The sequence below is a fragment of the Anabrus simplex genome, chromosome 13, assembly GCF_040414725.1.
Source record: "Anabrus simplex isolate iqAnaSimp1 chromosome 13, ASM4041472v1, whole genome shotgun sequence".
Classification (NCBI taxonomy): Eukaryota; Metazoa; Arthropoda; class Insecta; order Orthoptera; family Tettigoniidae; genus Anabrus; species Anabrus simplex.
Genome location: NC_090277.1, coordinates 81715638 through 81736380, shown reverse-complemented (window position 1 = coordinate 81736380; position 20743 = coordinate 81715638). Strand labels below are relative to the sequence as shown.

General features: G+C 42.0%; 1 protein-coding gene across 1 annotated transcript in view; it reads left to right on the top strand.

Moving 5' to 3' along the window:
* LOC136885072 (sulfhydryl oxidase 2) overlaps positions 1-20743 on the top strand; it is a 129506-nt gene that overhangs the window by 37212 nt on the left and 71551 nt on the right. The window lies entirely within an intron of this gene.

Below are 20743 nucleotides of genomic sequence, written 5' to 3'. Positions count from 1 at the left end.
AATGGGAAACCACGGAAAACCATCTTCAGGGCTGCCGACAGTGGGATTTGAACCCACTATCTCCCGAATACTGGATACTGGCCGCACTTAAGCGACTGCAGCTATCGAGCTCGGTTTAATAATTATTACCATCGGCATTGATTCCAGTGCATGGCACTATAACATGAATATGTTTTAAGCCTGGAGCTCAATCTGGAACTAGTCATCAATTTTCCGACACTATCGTAATCGGACAGCCACTGTTCGTCTATGTACACTTGGTCAGTAGCGTCATCTTATCACTGTTTCTCTTTCTTCCTGTAACGAAGAGCTCGAGAAAAGCTCGTATGAAGTGAACCACATTCTGCTACCGAGTCCAGAATTAAAATCCTTGAGCTGGTCGGAAAAGACACCCAGGGCCTTGGAACCCCTACACCACAGGGCTGGCTAATAATAATAATAATAATAATAATAATAATAATAATAATAATACCGAGCTCGATAGCTACAGTCGCTTAAGTGTGGCCAGTATCCAGTATTCGGGAGATAGTGGGTTCGAACCCCACCGTCGGCAGCCCTGAAGATGGTTTTCCGTGGTTTCCCATTTTCACACCAGGCAAATGCTGGAGCTGTACCTTAATTAAGGCCACGGCGGCTTCCTTCCCTCTCCTAGCCCTTTCCTGCCCCATTGTCGCCATAAGACGTATCTGTGTCGGTGCGACGTAAAACCAATAGAAAAAATAACTAAGGCGGAAGTGTCCTCTACCCGCACAACGGTTCTGCAGTGATATTTGCATAAATATTAGCGGTCTGAGCAATCAGTACTCCTAAAATTTATGCAGCTCAACGGCATAACTGTAGAGTTGCTAGATGGCACTTGCGCCTTGTTGAAGTACGTTTGAATTCTAATCTATTCGTGGCTAAAAGTCGTTTCCTAACAGTACACTTTATTGATGCTATTTCAGAATTTGTTAGAGGAGCGCTTAGACGCATCGGGAAGGAAAAAGAACTCTCACTCTCCCCTCCCCTAGGGGACGTCAAAGTGAGGGAGGGGAAATAATGGTCAGAGGAGGAGAGATACAAAATTAATGACAAACTGTTTCGTGTGTACGCAGGAGGTACGGTAGGGGGTTATAAACAAACACAGGGTCGCCTGCCTGCTATAGGAGGCGGTGTACCTTCAAGCTACTCAGCTCACAGACTTCTGTAGATGTTGAGTCATTCGCTTCCGTTCACACCTTTCACTTTACATCCTTGTTCTTTCTCCTACCTCCCTCTTTCATTATCTTAAGCAAGCACGCGGCTGGTCGTTATTGAGCAATAATGTAGAACCGAAATAATCAAGTAGTGTACTGTGTAGAGTTGAGAAGAATGCAAGAATGAGGAATGTGGTCTGCAAGCACGAACTTTCTGTTCTGCCCAGACAGATCTGCTCCTATCTGCTGCAGGAAAACATTGACTCACACTTTGCAGTTTGCTGGATTACAACTTTCAAGAGCGAATAGCTGCCAGTAGAAGATAATATAAAGTCGCCTGGGTAGTAGCGGAGTTGCTATGGTAATCACTACGTCACTGGCTCTGCTGGTGAAAACCCCTTCGCCCCGTGCCTCACCGGGCAAGTGCATTCTTCTGATCTTACAAACTTCACGTCAGTACGATGAAGAACATGTCAGTTGTTTAATCATGTGTGATAAAATAATATTTTGTATTTCTTTATATATCATAACTTACGATGCACTAATCTAGTATTTAATTATGTATGCGCTATTTAGTTTTATTTGATGAGAACAAACAGCAGCAGCGATTGCGAATTAGAAGTGAAGGTGGGGAACAAATGTACAGACAAACAATAAGCTAGAGAGGTCACTGTCCACCAACTGTGCACTCGTGCCTTCATCCCGAGGTGGTGCACCGGCATGTACCATTTCAACCACATACTACCTCTCCTGTCATTCTTAAATTTCTGGCAGTACCGCGAATCGAACGCCGGCCCCCGAGGACGGCAGCTAATAACACTAACCGTTACGCCGTCTTTGTATAGCCGCCATCTTGCGCGAGCGCCCCTAGGCCGTCTCATAAGGGCTTATGTATAGCCGCTTCGGTCCGTCAGATCGCCACTGCTACGAACCATGCGTTACTCATCGTATATACTTCCTCACCTCATACTTCTGGTTTAATTATACAGATAACAGAGTGCTGGTATTTCACTCCCATTTACTTCTACATCCTTGTAGGAAGACACGGCAGGGTAGATCTGCTAAAATGAAATGCAATCTTTCAGGGTTAGTGTTCTTTCTTGCTGGTTGGAATCGAACCCATGATCATGGGTCGGACACCACCACTGATCTCCCGACGAAGCTAATTAACCAGTGAACGATGGGTACGACGGCTGCGAAATTCAACATTTGTATTTAATAATAATAATAATAATAATAATAATAATAATAATAATAATAATAATAATAATAGACGTAACCTTCACAAATTAAACCACCTCTTCTACATGGATGACATCAAACTATATGCAACAAACAGATCCCAAATAGCTTCCCTCATCAATATTACGAAAAACATTTCCAAAGACGTCTGCATGTAATTTGGTACGAGCAAATGCTAAATAAATAGCATTAAAAAGGGACAATGGTGTAGACAGAGGGAATAACCATTGCAGCTGATCAAAAAATTCAAAGCACGGGGGAAAATTATTATTAGAAAGGGGCTCCCGAATGGGCATTAAGATTTACAATATTCACTTATCGACATGATTCTATTGTTGCAAGTCGTGATGTGATACCTGTCACACTGTTTGACACATAAAAGGCATGTACGATTGTCATCTGGGTTATGAAAAGACTTCACAGTGCATATCTTGTGGTGAAAACCATGAATGGAAAGACGTGTTATGATATGTCTTTGAACTTGATTTTCTTTGGTCCAGTTTCTCACCAACATGGCATCTGAGGTAGAAAAGTCGGGGTCGATTTCCTTTTTCTAGGCTTTGAGCAATCAATGAAGATCGAAAATAAACTTCAGAAAGAAAAACTCATACAGACATATCAGCACAGACCCCGCCTCGTCTTAAAAACTAAGCTTAACGCTTCCAACCTATCAAAGGCAATCAATACATATGTTGTAACTGCACTCACACATTCATTTGGCATTCTAACAGATCTAGAAAACATCAATCGCACAATAAGGACAATAAGAACAAAATGATGCATCATAATTCATGCTTACAGAGAATTACAATGTCGAGAAGAGAGGGGGGAAGACGAATTCTTGATGTTATAGCTCTAAACAACCAACAAGTAATAAACCTGAGGAAATACGTTCATTGTCCAACAGATGACAGCATTCTGCATAAAGCTCTGGTTGAAGCAGATCTAAACTACAACCCGCTGAATTTACATGAACACCACATAAATTTCAAAGACACGAACATCCTGCACAGGGAGAAGATAGAGAGATGGGCTTGTGAAGAACTTCATGGAAGGTGCTATAACCAGAGCAATGATGAGAACATTGATAAACAAAGTTACTACAACCAGAGTATTGATGAGAACATTGATAAAGAAAGTTACTACAACCAGAGTATTGATGAGAACATTGATAAACAAAGTTACTACAACCAGAGTATTGATGAGAACATTGATAAACAAAGTTACTACAACCAGAGTATTGATGAGAACATTGATAAAGAAAGTTACTACAACCAGAGTAATGATGAGAACATTGATAAAGAAAGTTACTACAACCAGAGTATTGATGAGAACATTGATAAAGAAAGTTACTACAACCAGAGTATTGATGAGAACATTGATAAACAAAGTTACTACAACCAGAGTATTGATGAGAACATTGATAAACAAAGTTACTACAACCAGAGTATTGATGAGAACATTGATAAACAAAGTTACTACAACCAGAGTAATGATGAGAACATTGATAAAGAAAGTTACTACAACCAGAGTATTGATGAGAACATTGATAAACAAAGTTACTACAACCAGAGTAATGATGAGAACATTGATAAAGAAAGTTACTACAACCAGAGTATTGATGAGAACATTGATAAACAAAGTTACTACAACCAGAGTAATGATGAGAACATTGATAAACAAAGTTACTACAACCAGAGTAATGATGAGAACATTGATAAAGAAAGTTACTACAACCAGAGTATTGATGAGAACATTGATAAACAAAGTTACTACAACCAGAGTATTGATGAGAACATTGATAAACAAAGTTACTACAACCAGAGTAATGATGAGAACATTGATGAAGAAAGTTACTACAACCAGAGTATTGATGAGAACATTGATAAACAAAGTTACTACAACCAGAGTAATGATGAGAACATTGATAAACAAAGTTACTACAACCAGAGTATTGATGAGAACATTGATAAACAAAGTTACTACAACCAGAGTAATGATGAGAACATTGATAAAGAAAGTTACTACAACCAGAGTAATGATGAGAACATTGATAAAGAAAGTTACTACAACCAGAGTATTGATGAGAACATTGGTAAACAAAGTTACTACAACCAGAGTATTGATGAGAACATTGATAAAGAAAGTTACTACAACCAGAGTATTGATGAGAACATTGATAAACAAAGTTACTACAACCAGAGTAATGATGAGAACATTGATAAACAAAGTTACTACAACCAGAGTAATGATGAGAACATTGATAAACAAAGTTACTACAACCAGAGTAATGATGAGAACATTGATAAAGAAAGTTACTACAACCAGAGTATTGATGAGAACATTGATAAACAAAGTTACTACAACCAGAGTAATGATGAGAACATTGATAAACAAAGTTACTACAACCAGAGTAATGATGAGAACATTGATAAACAAAGTTACTACAACCAGAGTAATGATGAGAACATTGATAAATAACTTTCAAACTCATGGCTGTCGAGGGGAGAGTTATTTCCAGAAACTGAGGGATTAAACCAGGCGATCCAAGATAAAGTGATCTCAACAAAGAGTTATAGCAAATACATCCAGCCAGTACCAGTGCCAGTTTCAACCCTGTACATGAATCTCGGCATAGACAAACATGAGTGACGTATCTGTGGAGTGGGGCTGTGAGGTGTCTCCACAGTACGTACAGCAATAATACGTCAGCAAAATATTAAGTGAGGAAAGAAGTAGCAACAATATAAATCGGTCAGTAATGTCGCACACGTTCTCCCTGTGTTTCCAAATTGTAGGAGTGTGGTACACCAAGTTCTTTGGCGATGCTTGCCTCGAGAGACTGATTTGAAATGTACAATCTACTGAAAAGAGTTTGGAAATAACGTTCACATTGTTGTCAACAATCCCCAAACGCATAAGAGACAAAAAATGCACTTAGACAAGCAACTCAATGTTCAAAACATCCTAGACCTTTGCCCTACTTTGACGGACACTTCCGTCCTGGTGCACGGAACATTTATAAGTTCATTATCGCGGTTAGCTGGTCAGAGAGATTTAATCTGTTTGTTTTTCAGCCTACCCGATTGATATCAGATGATACCTGAAGCTATTTTCTCTGTGTAAATAGTAACTCTGAGCTGAAATACGGAAAATAAGAAGCACCTCAGTTTGCCGCTCGTTGTAAACAATAAATGACGCCATCCAAGCGCGGCATGGATGAGGTTATTCGAAACTGGCTTGAGAATTGTGATGTTAAAAGTGGAACTGATTCTCTAGAGAGTGAAAATACTCCTTCTTCTTCAACTGACAGTGATGAAAGCGATCCCGATTTCAGTTCCGAGATGATAGTGCCAATTGAAACTACGTGACAACACTAGAATGTAACAAGAGCGGGTGAGAAGTCTAGTAAAATGATACTTGGAATTGTGATCTTGTTGACATTAAGCCTGTTTCTTTAACAGGCAAGCCAGTTTCTGAAATTCACTCTATAGTGAGGAAGGGGTTGGCAAATAATCCGAAAGAAATGGACGTAGTGAATGAATTTCTAACCCCACATTTCTTCGATCACGTTACTAAGGAAACCAACGCTTATGCCTCTACATTTCTTGCTAATTTATCTGCTTCCCTTGAAACCAATAATACCAACAAAGGCATTGGTTTCCTGTTACTATAGACGAGCTAAAAGCTCACTTTGCTCTGTGTATTCTTACGTGTGTGATTAGTCAAATTTATGTTAAAGTGACCAAAAATAAATGGTATGTAAGAGAATATTTCCTTTCACAAGTAATGGTAGGCCAAAGGGTGCGACATGAGCTACGAATTTTAGGCAAATGAAATATAATAAAGTATGAGGATATATTCTTTAATTATTCATAAAAATTACAATCATTTTTTTAATCATGGTTATTCGATCAATTATATTAGCAGTTTGCCTTTGTCTACCACTACGAACGCCAATGTGAGTCAATACATGGTTTCATTTAAGCACCACTAAGAGCGCTAATGTGAGCCAATGCATTGTTTCACTTAAGCACCACTATGAGCGCTAACGTGAGTCAATGTGGAGTTTCACTTAAGCACCACTACGAGCGCTAATGCGAGTCAATACATTGTTTCACTTAAGCACCACTACGAGCGCTAATGTGAGTCAATGCGGAGTTTCACTTAAGCACCACTACGAGCGCTAACGTGAGTCAATGCGGAGTTTCACTTAAGCACCACTACGAGCGCTAATGCGAGTCAATACATTGTTTCACTTAAGCACCACTACGAGCGCTAATGTGAGTCAATGCAGAGTTTCACTTATGCACCACTACGAGCGCTAATGTGAGCCAATGTGGAGTTTCACTTAAGCACCACTACGAGCGCTAATGTGAGTCAATGCGGAGTTTCACTTAAGCACCACTACGAGCGCTAATGTGAGCCAGTGCATTGTTTCACTTAAGCACCACTACGAGCGCTAATGTGAGTCAATGCGGAGTTTCACTTAAGCACCACTACGAGCGCAAATGTGAGCCAATGCGGAATTTCACTTAAGCACCTCTACGAGCGCTAATGCGAGTCAATGCATTGTTTCACTAAAGCACCACTACGAGCGCTAATGCGAGTCAATGCATTGTTTCACTTAAGCACCACTACGAGCGTTAATGTGAGTCAATGCATTGTTTCACTTAAGCACCACTACGAGCGCTAATGTGAGTCAATGCGGAGTTTCACTTAAGCACCACTACGAGCGCTAATGTGAGCGAATGCATTGTTTCACTTAAGCACCACTACGAGCGCTAATGTGAGTCAATGCATTGTTTCACTTAAGCACCACTACGAGCGCTAATGTGAGTCAATGCATTGTTTCACTTAAGCACCACTACGAGCGTTAATGTGAGTCAATGCATTGTTTCACTTAAGCACCACTACGAGCGCTAATGTGAGCGAATGCATTGTTTCACTTAAGCACCACTACGAGCGCTAATGTGAGCCAATGCATTGTTTCACTTAAGCACCACTACGAGCGCTAATGTGAGTCAATGCGGAGTTTCACTTAAGCCCTTTTATAACTACATTGGTTGAACACATTTTTCAAAAAATGAAAGAACGCCGCAGGGTATTGAAGTAAGGAACACATTTCAGAAAAAATTATGTAAATAACTTAATATGGCTAGGATTTGACTAAAAAGGAAAACGAGTAAAGAAACACGCGATTTTAAGTGTTTTTCCGGAACTGCATTTACGCCGGAAGTAATTTTCGAAATTTGTTTTTAAGTTTGATAGAGTTATCCAAGACTCACAATTTGAAACCTTTCAGGGCCCTTTAGCCCTTCAACTTTCGGCACAATTGAGGAAATTGCTTAATTTTACGTTTTGCGTAATATGGGACCGCTACTTTGTCTGCTAAGAAATGTTTTCAACATTGGACGTTATATCCGATACATTTATCCGAAAATGTGATAAAAATACGGCGTTTTATACGATATGTCGTAATAAGCGATGTCGTTATAAGCGATGTCGCAATAACGGTCGTCCGTCGCCTGAAAATAGCACGTGATAAACAACAAAACTACACAGTCAGACTTAAGTGTGAATTGCAGAGGAACGTCCTAGTTAACTTGGGCATGGGATGGAAAGGTTAAGAACAGGCCATTATCTTCCTCGAGTTAGCCCGTAATTAGAGGAGTGCGGATCTTTAGTCATTTATAGGTAACTGAAGTATAGTCTACCCGGACAACAGATCTGCTTTGTGATTTGCATAAGCAGTAGGGGCGCGGCCTATTAGAACCCCAGGAATTTATGTTACTCTCGCTACATTGCGGAAGGGCGAGGTAGACAATTCCTACTATCCAAATTAATGATTGCTTTCTAACCTACAACTGCCGTTCTAGTAATTAGATGGCTCCAGTGCTTTTGCAGGTCAACATGGTTCAAACTGTCGGTATTAATTAATGAATTAAATTAAATATTTATTTGGGAAAACCAAAACAACGAGAAGCCGAATTAGAGAGTTCCGCAATTAAAAATTTACAATGAGTAACACAATGCAAACATTAAAACAAGTGAAAGAACAATGAGGAAAAGTCATCTAATGATAAAATAGAGGAAGAAAATTAAAAACTAACAAAATAGCTGTAGATGCACAGCAATTAACAACAAAACAAAGACTAAAGAAAAGAACGAGGAAAATTAAAAATTAAACGAAGAGAAGAACTTAAAGCTAGGCACAGTAAGATAAATACTGATATGACACACAAGTAACAGTATGGTATAGGAAAAAGGAAATAAATATTACATCGAGGGGGCAGTAATGAGAAGAGAAAAAAGGAATATGAAGAAGAGGAGTTAAGGAAAAATCGATTAAAAGTCATGCGAAGAAAAAAACGTCCAAGTTCCTACCAGAAGATAAAGAGTTAAGGAGGGTTGGGAATGAGGATAAATAAAGTTCTTTAATCAATAAAGAGGTGGTAATACGGAATACGTATGAAGGGGTGGATTTATTCTGGTTTTGCGAGTTGGAACATGTAAGGAAACAAATCGCAGATGCAGTATCATGTGCAAGCAGATGGTGAGGGAGCCCTACGAACAAAAGAAGTTTTCATCCCCAGGGGCCGGCTCTCTCTCTCTCTAGGGTTCTACGAGCCCATTGAAAGTCAAATAGATGAGGGGGAGGGGGAAAGACCGGCCCTGAACAAGAAACTGCTGTTGTTCGTCCAATCGAGAAAAATCTTTTCCCCACGCTAAGCAGCATGAGTGAAGAATTTGGACCCTCCTAGCCTGGAAATATTGTATGTGTCCATGAAAATGAATGATTTCAATATGTAACTAGCCAAGCTTTTCATTTATTTATTTAGGATCAGCAACAGCCGAATTACAAAGATCCGAGCTATGTACAATAGATATTAATCTAAAATGAAATATATAAAAATATTTACAAAACGACACACATATTCCCAATAAAAACTGTACTATTCTATATAAAATACATATTTATATAAACTGTGACATTAAGGAAGGAAAATACATTTACAGTAAACACAGGAGAAGAAATATGAAAGAACAAGAAGGAAAATTAAGTTACCGCTATATGACAAATATCATGACAGAAGGAAGGAAAAGATACGAAGATGTCTAGGTTCTTGTTGATAGATAAGGTAATAAACATGGTGGAATACGTACAGAAAAGGGCCTCGGGGAGAGAAAAACCTGGAAGTAAGGAATATGGAATACGGTCTTCATTCTGGTGGTACGGGATGGGACGTTGAGAGGGAATAAGGAAACTAAATCTGGAGACCTAAATGAACCAATGTTAGCAGTGAAAAACCCTTCAAGAAAGGGTGGCGATATTTGCTTTTTAGTGTATAGCATTACGTACCATAGAGTTGTACAGTCTAACTGGTGTTATAAACGACCCCACGTCACCTCGTCATCGGGTACACGAGTCTCATTGTCGGTCCTATTGAGCACACACCCTTTGATATCTCTCTTTCCCAATTCGTCGAGTTGGTCATCAGCATGAGGTCAGACAGATAAGAAATACGCACACTCATCTGTTTCCTTTTTTCGTGCCGATTTGTGGGTGGACTACTGACCCGTTTTGAAACAGCAAGGGAGTGTACCCAGATAGCACTTCCGACCCTCATTTTCATTGGCAGGACATAGAACAGATATGGGATCACTGAGCACAACGATAATATAAGCATATCAGGTTTTGAAATATTGTTGTTAATTCGATACAGTTCAAGGACATGGGGAATTCAGTATGGTAACGAATGGCGTATGGCTTGTAGTGCCGGGAGTGTCCGAGGACAAGTTCTGCTCGCCAGATGCGGGTCTTTTGATTTGACACCCGTAGGCGACCTGCGCGTCGTGATGAGGATGAAAGTATGATGAAGAGGACATATACACCCAGCCCCCGTGCCAGCGAAATTAACCAATTATGGTTAAAATTCCCGACCCTGCTGGGACACCTGTGACCAAAGAGGCCAGCACGCTAACCATGTAGCCATGAAATCGGACATTCAGTATGGTGAAAACCATATACTGCCAATCTTGTAAACACTTGTCTCATTTCACAATTGGGTTTTGTACACGTCCGATCTATCATGACCCCAGTTCCGCAGAATTCTAGAGATATATATTCTCCTTTTTTCTTGAGGAAATGCATTCATATGAATTCATGAATTCATTAGGAAATCCGTACATATTAATTTATATTTTATAATTTACAAAGTCTATTACATCCACGTTGGGCAAGGGCCTCCTACCATCCAGTAGAGGTAGCTCAGCTGCACTCTGTGGGTGAGATAGTCTCTGTGAGTTTGGTTCTCCTACTGTGGTAAGTTCCAAGCAATTAATACATATTAATAACTACTGATAATCAAGTGTCCTTATTCCAATAATCTCAACCCTAAGAACGTTCTGTAGACCACTTACAATCAATCACCCAGGTAATTGGAACATCTTTTTTTCTTTTTTTTTTTTTTTTTGCTACGGGCTTTACGTCGCACCGACACAGATAGGTTTTATGGCGACGATGGGATAGGAAAGGCCTAGGAGTTGGAAGGAAGCGGCTGTGGCCTTAATTAAGGTACAGCCCCAGCATTGCCTGGTGTGAAAATGGGAAACCACGGAAAACCATCTTCAGGGCTGCCGATAGTGGGATTCGAACCTACTATCTCCCGGATGCAATTGGAACATCTAAGGAATTCAACTTATATGTCATTTATAAATACTTTTATTTCGGTCAAATGACCATAAAAGGAGAGGTAGAACACACTAAAATTGCATGCCTGAGCTTTGTTTTTGCATAATCTTTAATTGATTTTATTCTTTTGCTGCAGAGTTCTAAGTCGCAACGTTCACAGGTATGTCCTACATTGACACGTCTCTGTTGGTTCATGGTATGTGTTGGTACAAATAATATGGAAAACCATATACTGCCAATCTTGCAAACAAGTGTCTCATCTCACAATTGGGTTTTATCCACGTCCGATGTATCACGACCCCAGTTCTGCAGAATTCTGGAGATATATCTTCTCTTTTTTGTTCTTGGGTAATGTTGGTCATTTTTCTGAGGCTCTTGTGTTGGGTAGAGGTAAAAGTATTCTGAGGTCTTCAATAAATAATGATTCTCGTGCGAGGAGGGAGACGAGTCGTACGTGATCTTGAAGTCTTCAACATTCCGATCGTCCTTTTACGCTTTCTAGTAGTGATGGCATAATCGAATATTTTTAATATTCAAATAACCTCCATCCGATTATTTAGATAATTGAATAGATGAACTCTCAAGAAAAATAGAAATAAGTCTTTTTCCACATGTTGAAACTGAATGAGTGAATTAACTTTCTTAATAACATCACTTTTCATGTTATTATTTCGAAAGCATTTACTATTCAATTGCCTCATTCATTCGAACGAGTAATCGAAAAATAATGGAAGGAGAAATACAATCGAATAATCGAGCAAAATGAAACAATCGATTAAGCTATTAGGCCTATTTTGTGTTCGATTATCCCATCACTGATTTCTAGTGCCCAAAGGCGACCTGACATATATAGACTACAAGAAAGCGTTTGACTCTATAGAACACATTAGTGTCTTAGATTCATTGAAAACTATTGTCATACATATGAACAGATTTCATAAATAAGGACTAGGCTTATCCAAATGGGAGACGAGACGATGAGAATATTACTGTCACCAGAAGAAGTCAAACGGGGTGAAGACAAGACGAAGACGTACGTGACAGCTTCTGCAGGTGGGACAAAGACGTACAACAGGAAGTTAGACAGAGCGAGCCGAGTATTGCCAAGTACACTAGTGTCCAAAAGTTAAGCATAATCACTAAACGATTTCATACCGCCTGATAGGAATGTCAGACGAATTGCTGAACAAACGGAAGCTGACTCACACACCATGTCACACAACTTGTCCAAAAAAAGGTTCTGATAACTAAGGTACGCCTTTGACAACAACTAACAAAACTTGGCAATGTCTTCCACAACAAAATATGCTGTTAATAGGGCGTATGGTTACTCCTAACGGTAACACATGCTTCGCAGCGACGTGGCATACTCTCTATCAGATGGTCCAAGAGCGCTTGTGGCAGTCGACCCCATTCCTCCGAAAGGGCAATGCGAAGGTCTTGGAGGGTCCTTAGTGGAGGCTGACGGGATGCAGTTCGCCTCCCCAATGCATCACCGGCTTGTTCTATAAGATTCAGATCCGCAGACCTCGCTGACCAGTCCATGCGATGAATGTCTTCTCCAGCCAGAAATTCATCCACCAGAGCAGCGCGGTGCGGTCGGGCATTATCGTCCATTAAGAGAAAGCCTGGACCAACCGCACCTCTGAATAGTCGGACATGTGGTCTCAGTACCTCATCCCTGTATCTCCCAGCGTCAACAGTGTTCCTCGGACCACCCATGAAGATGTGCTGGTCCGTACGGCCATTCAATATGATGCCGCCCCACACCATAACGCCACCACCACCACCACCACCACTATACTGGTCCCGTTCCACGACGTTCCTGTGGTTGTATCTGCTACTCGGTTCTTTCCAGATTAATGTGCGACGGGAATCGTTCTGCAAAGTGAAGCGTGATTCATCTGTGAAGAGCACATGCGTCCATTCATTCATGGTGGAGTTTTGATGTTGATGGCTCCACAGTAAACGGGCCCATCTATGTGCTGGAGTGAGCGAGACGCACACCGCTGGACGTCCGGCAAAGAGCCCTGCTGTTCTGAGCCTCCGGTACACAGTTTTCCGGGACAATCACATTGAAAAACAGATGTAACATGCTGTCCTTATGCCATACTTTGAGGTAAAAAATGTATAGCCATATGTTCCTGATTTACCGAGCTCGATAGCTGCAGTCGCTTAAGTGCGGCCAATATCCAGTATTCGGGAGATAGTAGGTTCGAACCCCACTGTCGACAGCCCTGAAAATGGTTTTCCGTGGATTCCCATTTTCACACCAGGCAAATGCTGGGGCTGTACCTTAACTAAGGCCACGGCCGCTTCCTTCCCACTCCTATCCCTTTCCTGTCCCATCGTCGCCATAAGTCCTATCTGTGTCGGTGCGACGTAAAGCAACTAGCAAAAAAAAAAGTTATATTTTTCCTCAGAAGTAACTAGAAGTTTGTAGATATAGGGACAAAGTTTTCCAGTTGGCAACACTGAGTGCTGTTGAGTTGTCAGTGTAAAGTAGTTCACTGTGTTGAGCGGTCACGTGACTGTGTGAGTAGCGAACTTGTCTGGAGTCGAGCCTAGGAACAGTCCTCGTCTGTTGTGGTTGTCAGTAGCTCTGTGTTCAAACTTGTCTGCATGCAGCTGTTGTGTGTGAAGTGACCGAGCGTTCAAAGTGATAGTGAAGGTTTATCACCCGTTCCAGGTAAAGACTGCCCAGCTGGAGTCCTCCTGTGAGACACTTGTAAAGAGACAGAAATACGTGGAGAGTTGTCATTCATGGTTGAATATCATTGTGAGTGTACTAATTGGATCACAATGAAATCAATTACATCGTTAAAGCAGACAATACTAGCACAAGCGATGAAACTGTCCGTATTCACTCATTTCGTCATGGTGTAGACATGGTGTCTTAATTATCTGACCAAACTTCATTATATTCGTCACCTTGGATAAAGCACGCTCCATTTACACTGCAGCAACTGATTACTATTTTTATGTGCGTAAATATTATTTTTACGGCAGATTGGCAATGGCCATAAATTTTATGATATCTTAATTGGCGATCCTACGAGGTCTCATTGCAATAAATATGTCGCAACTCACAAAGACTTCCCTCGTCACGATGACGACAACGTGACGTTGAATTCACACTCTCTGGGGATTTCTTATATATTTCTCCACTCCAGTTCCGTCTGTTTTTTTGATGAATATACATGTGTGCAATAATACTCTAGCGGTAGCTTTTCTTCATTAGTTAATTCAACATGTTACAAAATGTAATATTTACGTTCTATAAAAGAAATTGTCCTCCGCTGTGGTGTAGTGGTTAGTGTGCTTATCTGCTACCCCCTGAGGCTCGGGTTCGATTCCCGGCTCTACCACCAAATTTGAAAAGTGGTGCGTGGACTGGAACAGGGTCCACTCAGCCTCAGGATGTCATTTGAGTAGAGGGGATTAGATTCCCACCTCAGCCGTCCTCGAAGTGGTTTTCCGTGGTTGCCCACTTCTTTTCCTTCCCTCTTCCTTGCCTATCCCTTCTAACCTCTCCATTCCCGGCGTGGCCCCTGTTCAGCACAGCAGGTAAGGGCGCCTGGGCGATGTACTGGTCCTCCTGCCCAGTTATATCCCCGACACATGTCTGACGCTCCAGGATACTGTCCTTAAGTCGGTAGAGGTGGAATCCTGTGTTGAGTCCTTTAATTTCGAGTAAACAGAGTTCAAAGTTCAACCACTTCTCAAAAAATTAGAAACATTTGCTAGTTGTTTTTTTACGTCGCACCGACACAGATAGGTCTTATGGCGACGATGGGACAGGAAAGGGCTAGGAGTGGGAAGGAAGTGGCCGTGGCCTTAATTACGGTACAGCCCCAGCATTTGCCTGGTGTGAAAATGGGAAACCACGGAAAACCATTTTCAGGGCTGCCGACAGTGGGGTTCGAACCTACTATCTCCCGAATACTGGATACTGGCCACACTTAAGCGACTGCAGCTATCGAGCTCGGTAAATCAGAAACATATGGCTATACATTTTTTACCTCAACGTATGGCATAAGGACAGCATGTTACATATGTTTTCAATGTGGCTGTCAATATTTTGCATGAGCAAAATGAAATAAAATGACCAGTGGCGTATACTGAGGGCTACCAAGGCCATCAGTGAAGCCCAAACCTCAGATGAGAATGACGGAAGTCTAAAACACATTATAATGTAAGCATCTGACACATTCGTCCATTTACAACACTTAAAAGCAGTGCCAAAGAACGTCGCACGTACAAACAAGGCATCGGGGACTGATATTGCAGTCGAGACTATCGTCCCTCTCCCCTCGACTCTCCCCGCGCGGTTTGCTCTTGTACACTGACTGACAGAGCAAATGCAACACCAAGAAGGAGTGGTCAGAACTTTATGCCAATTGCAGGGTAGACTGACGTCACTGAGGTATGCTCATGATGTGAAATGCGCCGCTGTGCTGCGCACGTAGCGAACGATAAATGGGACACGGCGTTGGCGAATGGCCCACTTCGTACCGTGATTTCTCAGCCGACAGTCATTGTAGAACATGTTGTCGTGTGCCACAGGACACGTGTATAGCTAAGAATGCCAGGCCGCCGTCAACGGAGGCATTTCCAGCAGACAGACGACTTTACGACGGGTATGGTGATCGGGCTGAGAAGGGCAGGTTGGTCGCTTCGTCAAATCGCAGCCGATACCCATAGGGATGTGTCCACGGTGCAGCGCCTGTGGCGAAGATGGTTGGCGCAGGGACATGTGGCACGTGCGAGGGGTCCAGGTGCAGCCCGAGTGACGTCAGCACGCGAGGATCGGCGCATCCGCCGCCAAGCGGTGGCAGCCCCGCACGCCACGTCAACCGCCATTCTTCAGCATGTGCAAGACACCCTGGCTGTTCCAATATCGACCAGAACTATTTCCCGTCGATTGGTTGAAGGAGGCCTGCACTCCCGGCGTCCGCTCAGAAGACTACCATTGACTCCACAGCATAGACGTGCACGCCTGGCATGGTGCCGGGCTAGAGCGACTTGGATGAGGGAATGGCGGAACGTCGTGTTCTCCGATGAGTCACGCTTCTGTTCTGTCAGTGATAGTCACCGCAGACGAGTGTGGCGTCGGCGTGGAGAAAGGTCAAATCCGGCAGTAACTGTGGAGCGTCCTACCGCTAGACAACGCGGCATCATGGTTTGGGGCGCTATTGCGTATGATTTCACGTCACCTCTAGTGCGTATTCAAGGCACGTTAAATGCCCACCGCTACGTGCAGCATGTGCTGCGGCCGGTGGCACTCCCGTACCTTCAGGGGCTGCCCAATGCTCTGTTTCAGCAGGATAATGCCCGCCCACACACTGCTCGCATCTCCCAACAGGCTCTACGAGGTGTACAGATGCTTCCGTGGCCAGCGTACTCTCCGGATCTCTCACCAATCGAACACGTGTGGGATCTCATTGGACGCCGTTTGCAAACTCTGCCCCAGCCTCGTACGGACGACCAACTGTGGCAAATGGTTGACAGAGAATGGAGAATCATCCCTCAGGACACCATCCGCACTCTTATTGACTCTGTACCTCGACGTGTTTCTGCGTGCATCGCCGCTCGCGGTGGTCCTGCATCCTACTGAGTCGATGCCGTGCGCATTGTGTAACCTGCATATCGGTTTGAAATAAACATCAATTATTCGTCCGTGCCGTCTCTGTTTTTTCCCCAACTTGCATCCCTTTCGAACCACTCCTCCTTGGTGTTGCATTTGCTCTGTCAGTCAGTGTATATCGGATAGAATCGGGGACAAGGGTGAGATGGTGTGCTAGGCTTCGGTCTGTCAGATCGCCTCTGCTAACCATACCCAATGCGTTACTCATCGTATCTCACCTCATACTCAGAGATAACAGGGTGCTGGTATTTCCTACCCCTTTACTTCTATAACCTTGTAGGAAGACACTGCAGGGCTGCTGTTATAGGAGTAATATAGTTTTATTTTTATAGGTAGATGTGTTTAAATGAAATACGATCTTTCAGGTTTAGTGTTCTCTTTTGTTGGTTGGATTAGAGGCCGAGATCAGGGGTCGGACACCACCACTGATCACCCGAGGAAGCTAATTAACCAGTGAACGATGGGTACGACCGCTGTAAAGTTCAACATTTTTATTTAATAATAATATAATATATATAATATAATAATATAATATAATAGATATGTATGAGACAGGAGAAGTCCCATCCGATTTGCGTCAGAATGTTGTTATACCTATTCCCAAGAAAGCCGGTGCTGACAGGTGTGAAAACTACCGCACCATTAGTTTAGTATCTCATGCCTGCAAAATTTTAACATTTATTATTTACAGAAGAATGGAAGAACAAGTTGAAGCTGAGTTGGGAGAAGATCAATTTGGCTTCAGAAGAAATGTAGGAACACGTGAAGCTATCCTGACTTTACGTCTGATCTTCGAGGATCGAATCAAGAAGGACAAGCCCACGTACATGGCATTCGTAGATCTAGAAAGGGCATTCGATAATGTTGATTGGACCAAGCTATTTAAGATACTGAAGATGATGGGGATCAGATACCGAGAACGAAGAATTATCTACAATCTGTATAAAAATCAGTCTGCAGTGGTAAGAATCGAGGGCTTTGAAAAAGAAGCAGCAATCCAGAAAGGAGTGAGGCAAGGCTGCAGTTTGTCCCCCCGCCCTCCTTTCCAGTGTTTACATAGAACAGGCAGTGAAGGAAATCAAAGAGAAATTTGGAAAGGGAATCACAATCCAAGGAGAGGAAATCAAAAGCTTGAGATTTGCCGATGATATTGTTATTTTATCTGAGACTGCAGAAGATCTTGAGAAGCTGCTGAATGGTATGGACAAAGTCTTGGGTAAGGAGTACAGGATGAAAATAAATAAGTCCAAAACAAAAGTAATGGAGTGCAGTCGAACGAAGGCAGGTGATGCAGGAAATATTAAATTAGGAAATGAAGTCTTAAAGGAAGTAGATGAATATTGTTACTTGGGTAGTAAAATAACTAACAATGGCAGAAGTAACGAGGACATAAAATGCAGATTAGCACCAGCAAGGAAGAGCTTTCTTAAGAAAAGAAATTTGCTCACTTCAAACACTGATATAGGAATTAGAAAGATGCTCTTGAAGACTTTCGTGTGGAGCGTGGCATTGTATGGAAGTGAAACATGGACGATAACCAGCTCAGAAAGAAAGAGAATAGAAGCTTTTGAAATGTGGTGTTACAGAAGAATGCTGAAGGTGAGATGGATAGATCGGATCTCAAATGAAGAGATACTGAATCGAATTGGCGAGAGGAGATCGATTTGGCTAAATTTGACGAGAAGAAGAGATAGAATGATAGGACACATCTTAAGACACCCAGGACTTGTTCAGTTGGTTTTTGAGTGAAGTGTAGCGGGTAAGAACGGTAGGGGTAGACCAAGGTATGAATGTGACAAGCAGATTAGAGCAGATGTAGGATGCAATAGTTACGTAGAGATGAAAAGGTTAGCACAGGATAGGGTGGCATGGAGGGCTGCATCAAACCAGTCTATGGACTGATGACTCAAACAACAACAACATATATTGTATAAAATCACCATACGATTAAATAAATATAATAATAATAATAATAATAATAATAATAATAATAATAATAATAATAATGGTGCATGACATCTGTATAGGCTTGGTGGTGTCCTAATGAGGGTACGTGAATGGCGAAGACATCGTAAACACCCAATCCGCAAGCAAGGGGAATTAACTGTATGAGTGGGTTGATTCTGAAAATTGAACGGGGGCCATCGGACCAAAAGCAAGCATTCTAACCATTTAGCCACAAAGCCGGACTTTAATTTGCTAAACCTTAGGCTACCATCTTCACTGATCAGGGTTGAGCATTGGCAGTAGCAGAGGCCAGGGCAGTAGCTTATGAAGCAGCCTTCACAACACAACAGGCTTCTCCGTTGGCTATTGGCTGCAGTTTAAAACGCCGAAGGCTTGTCCAACCATCGAAAAGGGGTAACCTAAGTCGAGTGGTAGCCCACTTCTTGATCCAAGCATACGCCACTGGTGGACAGGTATTTTGCATGACATCAGTGTAATTACAAGAGAACAGAAGCTGTACATGCAAATAAGAGTCGCAAGTATCAAGAGTTTATTATAGCAGTTTCCTTCACATCGGCTGTCTGCACGTGGTCTTAATCCAATCAACAATCATCTATTACCCTATATGTACCTACCTGCCCGTAGAACGTCTGCAACTAAGAACCTGTAAAGAGGTTGGTGACAGAGTATAAAGCAGACATTTTAGAAATGGCGTAATAATCATGAATTAAGTAAACTGTTAAGCTGAAGATGGTTTTCCGTGGTTTTCCATTTTCACACCAGGCAAATGCTGGGGCTGTACCTTAATTAAGGCCACGGCCGCTTCCTTCCAACTCCTAGGCCTTTCCTATCCCATCGTCGCCATAAGACCTATCTGTGTCGGTGCGACGTAAAGCCCCTAGCAAAAAAAAAAAACTGTTAAGCCACTACTTCACCCTCATTTTAATAATATATTATGTAACTGAAATGTAATACACTGACTCGGCATAACAAAATAAATAAATGACGATAATACTATATAGCATCTGTGTTTAACATCTTGTAATAATGGCGAACACTTTCAAACACAAACTCAAATGTTGAAACTAATTCAGGCGTGGCTCCATAATACGATCTGCAGAGCTCCAGAACCACCAGAATGAAAGATACAATATACATCGATTAGCGATCCCATCCTTCATATCGATTGTTGTTATCGAGCCAAAGATCGATACACATTCAGTTACTGGTGATCTGGTAACCATGCTTAGATCTGTAAACGACAGAACATTATGAAAGCACACTTAAGTACAGCTTTTTTTTTTTCCGATAGGTGGCTAAGAGTCGCCCATAAGGTTCTATATGAGCTGCACGCCTTGCAGCTCGCGTTTATTGGAGGAGCTGTCATTGAGAGCCTCCGTGACTTAGACGGCAGCGCGTCGGCCTCTCACCGCTGGATACCACGGTTCAAATCCCGGTCACTCCATGTGAGATCTGTGCTGGACAAAGCGGAGGCGGGACAGGTTTTTCTCTGGGTACTCCGCTTTTCCCTGTCATATTTCATTCCAGCAACACTCTCCATTCTCATTTCATAGCATCTATCAGTCATTAATATATTTCACTTTGGGAGTGGCGACCCCATCGTACTAATAGCCTATATATGGTTCATTCATTACATCCCTGACCCGGTCAAAGACTGGAAAACACGTTGTAGGTTTTCATTTTCTGTCATTGAGACCAAAGAGTTAGTAAATAATACACTAGAGGTAGCACCGATGCCAGTGTGTGCGAGAGAACCACTGCAGCGAGCGGAGCATTTTCAAATCTTAGCTGTTTGGGAAAACGCTCTCACTCTGCTGTACTCATCAATGTAAATAGAGAACTTTTTAAAACTCTGTGGTTTAAAATTCTTACATGTCAACATTCTCAGATATTACAGTATACTTGTGATGTTACTGTCCAATAGAAAGAAAGCCCAAAAAGCTTAAATACAGGAGAAATGCATGATAAAAAGAACGGTGTTCAGTTGCGATTAAATCAAACAAAATCAGTTTACTG